We start from the raw sequence: 6,936 nt of genomic DNA on the forward strand, positions 1-6,936 counted from the left end.
AGCAATTATAATACAACATTGAAATGGATGTATCAGTGACCATTTTATGTAATACTAAAAAAAACAATGAAGATTCCTTTGCATCATTATTACAATGGTGGAGAAGTTTGGCTAGTCGTTTCTCTTGTGATATTGCACAAAAATAAATGGTTGAAATGTTTACACAGAATGTGCATAAAGACATTGGATATGAACTTTTAAAAGTATGTTTGTCTACTTTCAAAGACCTCATTGATAAGGGTTTAGCAGTTGAGAAAGTCCTCCTTGACCAAGGCATCATCAAGATATTTAAAGAAACCAAGGATGATCATAATGAGAAAGATAAACCTTGATTTTGGAACAAAATAAAAAATATCATCAGGATGGGTAGTGGATGCTAATTTGGTCAAACCTAAGATAACTTTCCCTGGTGATAGTTCATCTAACTCCAACAATCAAGTGAACACTCAAAGGACATCAAGACTTCCAAGGAAATACACTCCATTGGGAGAGCCAATTGAGATAACATTGAAGAAATTGGTTGCAAACAAGCTCATAACATTGCTAGATAATCAACCATTTGAACCAAAGGTAAAGACTACAAGGTGGAATGATAATGATTTTTGTGAATATCACAAGAGAAAGGGGCATACGACTATCAATTTTCATAGATTAATAAATATCATACAATATATCATTGACAATGGTGCTATAGAAGTTAATGGTCACGCTTTCAATGAGGAACATGTGATGTTTAAGGAACCATTCTTGAAACATGATAAGGAAAAAGCCCCCAAATCAGACGACCAAGCTGTGTAGGGGAAAAAGCGAGACTAGGTTAACATGCCCTAATCCTACCTTTTGACACACATTACGGAATACGAAAGAGCCTAGAGGTATCACACAATTGGCTACTTCTTTTTGTGAAAGAGAGAGCCATGGGCTACCTACTAGGATTTCTATTCCTTTGTTGAAATTGAAAGATAAAATGATACAAGTTCAAGTCCTAATCCCAAAATGCATGTATGAACTAATAACAAGATTGCAGAATTGAGATTAAACAATGAACAGTTGTAAACACAAGGACAAAACAAGAATGTAGATGCGTACCCGGAGTCAAAATCTAATTGAAAATGTTCGGGATGGGGGTGCAGGTGCCACTGTCCTGATACTGTGCCAGAAACTGCACCTAAAACTGCTGTCTTGCACTCTGGAAAACTATCAGAAATGTTGTCTATCAGGAGGACCAGGGCACCCAACGCCTCTGTCCTAGGGACTAGGGCACCCAGCGCCCCTGTCCTGGTAGGACCAGGGCGCCCTACGCCCCTGTCCTGGTCTTTTGCTCTGCAATTTGGTGTGGAGTGCTATCTCGACCTGCTTTTCCCAGATCCGTAACCCGCGGCGTCGTCCGAGTCCCGAAACCTGCACTTATATCTGAAAAGGGTGTGGGCGGCTATATAGGGTTTTGCCTTAGTCAAACCCCCACTTCGGTGATTTCCACCTCCATGAATAGCCAAGTTGTATTGTAAAATGTATTGTGTGTGCAGACCTTGTGTGTGTGCAAGATCCTAAAATGCAAGCAAGCAAACTAGAGCAACCTAGAAAGTAAACCCTAATTGCTTGTAAATGACAATGTAAATGCTCTAAATCAAGATACAATGTGATCTAAAGCATGAATAAGTGATGTATTGAAGCTTATGCAAAGACATGAAAACAACATGAAATCATACCCAACCCCAAGGGAGAGGTACAAGCCAATCTTCAGTCGGTAATCTCCTATTGTTCTTCAATGCCTTCCAAGCCCTAAATGGATGAATGAAATTGATAAATGCTTGATAGAGGGATGTTGAATGTTGTTGAAGTCTTCAAAGATCTGCTCTTTCACTGCATATGAGGTTCCTGAAAACTCAAAAATCGGATCCCTTCAAATGAAGAAAGAGAGCTCTTATGTATGAAACCCTAGGTCGTAATTTCATCTTTTGGCCGACCTAGAGATTGAATCTCCCACCAATTTCTTGGGGTTAAGCTTTATTTTATGATTGGATTGTGCTCCTAAAATTTTGGGAAAAATGTCCGGGACCATGTGCATTCCGGGCGCCACGGTCCCGACAACTTTTCATCAAATTTTCAGGGCCATCGGATATGATGATTTTAGAGAGAATCCCGAAGTTACAGGTGATTTCGAGATGTTTTGACCCCCGAAACCAAGCCCCCAAGTTCAAAATAGGACTTAATTAGGGTTTTTGATTGAATGATGTATTGGAGGAATAAAATGAAAAGGGCACACTTTAACAAAAGGGCCCAACTTTATAATGTGGAGAATGGTGAAATAGGACCTTAGACCTAATTAATTTGATTAATGAAGTGCTAAAGGAGAAATGCAATGCAAAATGTAAAATGCACCAAGGCAGGTGCTGAACTAGGTGTGAAATTGTACCACCCTAGCAAGTGCGTACAATTTACGATGCTACATTTAGCCCCCACTTTAGCGGTCATATGAGTACTACGTGCATATGCAAGCTAAAGTATAGAAAAGTAAACATTATTTGAAAAAGGATATATCCATAAGTTGTCGAACGAAGCCCCCAACGGTATCTGCAGTACACAGTTAGGAACCACACCCTACAAAACACACGTTAGATCACAAAATCACCTAATTCTTACTAAGGAAAGTGATGAAATTTGTGAGTAGCTACATGCCCCCCCCTGTTTCGACTTGCTTATTAGGGAGGTGAAACAGGGTAGCATGTTTACTTACGACAAATTGTGTAAGAGAGTATTGATGAGGGATGTTCACTGAATAGGCTTCATCAGAGCACTTTTTGGAACATCTCAAGAGTAGGGGAATGAAAATATGATTCCTACGCAACAAACGGTTTGAAAATTGCATCTCCCAAACTCAAGTTATGATGAAATAAGTGATAGAGGAAAATTAGGGTTTTGAAAGTAAAGTTAAAGGAATGAAAGTATATACCTTGAAAGTGACATTTGCATTTGTCACTTTGTTGATTTCGGAATATTGTTCATTGCAGGGGAACCCACATAACCATCATCATGCCTTCACGATGACTAGAGCATCCCACGAGGATTGAGATCCTGTGACAGGCCGTGATCGATGACGAGCCACTAGACGAGGTGAGTTGATTGAATGTTGACTTTTGATTTTCTGTATTTGACTTTCTATGATCATTTGCGGGCCCTGGAATCTGACCCTGGGTCCCACCTAGGGCACCATGGTCCCTATGGGGCACCATGGTCCCTTCAGGGCGCCATGGTCCCTGACAGGGCGCCATGGTCCTTGACAAGGCGCCATGGTCCCTGACAGGGCGCCATGGTCCCAATCAGGACTTGGCGAGAGATGTCAGGGTTAGCATACGATGTTCGACAGTTTGCATGAATGATTTTGATGATTGAGTACTGATTATAGTTATGTTTTTGTGTTGCAGGGTCTCCCATACATGAGAGAGCATACGGCGGGACAAATTATTTGCAGTTTGTGAGATCAGATTCCCCGGCTGACTCAGGCAGAGAGAGACACATTGTCGATCGTGGGTTTATGGTATGCGATCCTCATGCCAGCCATTCGGTTCCATCCTGCGATGCTGATGGCACTGATGGAGCGATGGGATCCTGACACATGCACATTCCATCTTCCAGTAGGAGAGTTGATGGTTACACTTGAGGATGTGTACCGCATACTTCATCTTCCTATCAGAGGAGCTACTGTGACATATGTGACCGATTGGTCTGTGGAGGACCATCAGAGGGAGTAGGTATATTGCATAGGGAGAGTCATGCCAAGCGAGATGAGAGGTTGCATCATGGTCAGCTGGCTCTTACATCCTACAGGAGAGGTGCCCCTTGTGAGACGTCTTATGATCGCCATCATAGCACTAGCCATCTGCCCTAATGGGCGAGGTACGCACATGCATGGGGGTCTCACATGGTGCATCAGAGCTATGGAGAGACACAAGACAGTATATGCTTGGGGTCGGAGTATGCTTGCACATCTCTATCATGACCTTAAGGAGTATGTGTTTGGACAAGGTTGCAGCTTGATGACATGCACACTTCTGCAGGTGTGGATATTTGAGCACTTCACATGCACCAGGCCTGTCAGCTTTCCGATGAGTACGGCTAGCGAGCGACCTAGGGTGTTTGCCTATCCACTTACCAGGCTGTGGAGATTTGGAGATCTGCTATATTAGAGAGTAATATTTGATAGATTGACAGCCGAGGTGATAGTATGGAGACCCTATCTGCGGATGCACAGATGGGATGGGATGGAGAGACAGTTAGCATGCTTATAGAGGAACCGCCTACTGCAGGGACGATATTCACATATCATAGTCCCATTCTACTTTGACTGAGTATGGAGGTAGTTTGGGCTAGAGCAGTGTGTTCCAGCTGATGTACCCATCTATACTCGACACTCACGAGTCCTTCCCAGACCTAGAGCAATAGCGAGACCGACGATAGATGACATCAAGACTACAGATATAGAGGGATCCGATCAGGATGTGGTCATTGATTACTCTACAGAGCCTGGAGCACAGCGCAGGTATGTCTCATGGTTTATGAGATCATACCCAGGGCCTATCTTTCCACCAGATCACCTGACAGGCCATTGAGGCCCATGGAGACATGGAGACCAAGATGAGGATCAGGGATCCATGTCAGAGGAGCCAGGGGAGGGAGAGGGTCATGAGGAGGCAAGAGATCCTGATCCACCCACAGGAGATTAGCCTAGTGCTGAGGAGGAGGAGGAGGGAGAGGAGGATGACATAGATAGAGATGAGAAGAACGAGGATGCAGGTGAGGATGCGGATGAGGATGAGGATGAGGATGAGGAGGAGGATAGAGGTGATGAGGAGGAGTCAGATGCAGCTCCCCACCATTCAGGAGATGATACCATAGCCCTGGATCCTCCTCTTATTCCCCAAAAGGGGGAACATGAGGCGATACGGAGACCTGTTTCTAGTACGGGCCAGCCTACACCCATCGTGCACAGATTATTTGAGCGTGGGGAGCCTAGTAGTTCCCAGTCACAGATGCTACCATATCATGATCCCTACTGGCATGAGGGAGATCGAGGTATAGTAGGTTTATATTGATTGATTAAGGTTTTGATGACATAGAATGGTACTAATACAAAAATCTATTCTATTGTTACAGCTAATGTGCAGGAGTGGTGTTCCTTGATTCAGCAAGCAGTGACAGACATTTCCATGATGGCACAGATCCCCAGTTCCTCACAGATTGCTTATAGGCCTCAGGGGAACGCGGGTCAGCATGAGGACTTGTTTTCCCCATTCTGAGTATAGGTGGACATATGGAGGGAGAGAGAGAGAGTTCTATCAGAGAACCTTCAGCGGGCACAGCGAGATCTAGCAGCAGCTTAGGCCGAGGCTACCTCCTATCGTGTGATCCTTATGGATAGGGATCGTAGGAGTTCCTCTCAGAGTCACTCACGGTCTATATCGCGCTACACACCTATGGGTCCACCTGGACGGCCGGATCAGGAGGGAGCATCTAGTCGTCACTCTCCAGCCACCAGCCCTAGGGATAGGAGATGATTTTATGATGTAGGATAGGTCATATTTTGGATGTATAATGACCTATATTTGTATACGATCCACATATATATATATACATGCTTCTCTTTGTCTCAAATGTGTTATCTTTAATGCTTAAAACAATGTATATTTTGCTTTGATTAAATCTAATACATTTGGTAGGTGTACATGTATGTTCAGGATTTAATTTCCATGTGATTGATTTCTCAATGCTCCATGATTAAATTAATACATGTGTGACTTAATTAAAATATTTAATCAAGTACTACATTGATGATAGGGAAGAAATATGCATTAAGTCTAAGAATCATATAACTAATGTGATTTAATTTTGAACTTAAACACAACATGATACGATTCTACTTAACACATAAAGACATTGTGTAATATGCTAGCATAATGGAAATGTAAATCTTTTACAATTTACATAAATGAATTCAAGACAAACTATAAAGTAAAGAAACACGCTTGTCGAGAACGAAGCAATATAGATTAAACACCATATCATTTAACTCTATTTTGCTCTAATTAAGATATACTAACATATTACCCAATGTTGAAGAACTGAAAAGAAGATAGATAAGGAATGAAGAATTAAGCATAATATCTACGCAAGTGCATAGCATTGATAGGTTCTTTAAGAGGTGTATCATCTACATCCGCTATTTTGTAAGCACCTGATCCATAATCTTCAATAACGATATATGGTCCAAGACAATTAGGACTAAATTTTCCCTTTTCTGCAGGTAAGGCATTCACATTGCGCTGATTCTCATAGAGGACTAAGTCACCTATTGAGAAGGAACGTTGAATAACCTTATCATTATAGCTTCGTTGTAGAGTTTTGTGATATACTTGAATATGCTCAAGAGCGTTTATATGTTGTTCATCAAGCATCTCAAGCTGTTGAAGTCGTTGTTCTCTATAAGAGTCATCATCTACTATACCTTTGAGAGAAACCCTAAGTGATGGAATCTCTAACTCTAAAGGCATAATAGCGTCAACACCATAAACAAGATTATAAGGGGTAGTTCCTGTAGCAATTTGTACACTCGTTCGGTAGGCCCAAAGAGCGTAGATTAGCTGATTACTCCAATCCTTACCATGCTTATTCATGGTTTTGTGAAGAATTTGTTCAATTATCTTATTGGATGATTCGGCTTGACCATTTGATTGAGGATAGTATGGTGTAGAAAATCGATGTTTGATATGATACTTCTCAAGGAATTTCTTCACGTCCTTGTTCTTAAATGATGTCCCATTATCTGAGATTATAGTGGAAGGTATCCCGAATCAAGAAATGATGTTTTCTAGAAGAAATTGACAAATCACTTCAGCAGTAGTAGAGCAAAGGGGAATAGCTTCTACCCACTTCGTAAAG

The sequence above is a fragment of the Cryptomeria japonica genome, chromosome 8 (genome assembly GCF_030272615.1).
Source record: "Cryptomeria japonica chromosome 8, Sugi_1.0, whole genome shotgun sequence".
Taxonomy (NCBI): Eukaryota; Viridiplantae; Streptophyta; class Pinopsida; order Cupressales; family Cupressaceae; genus Cryptomeria; species Cryptomeria japonica.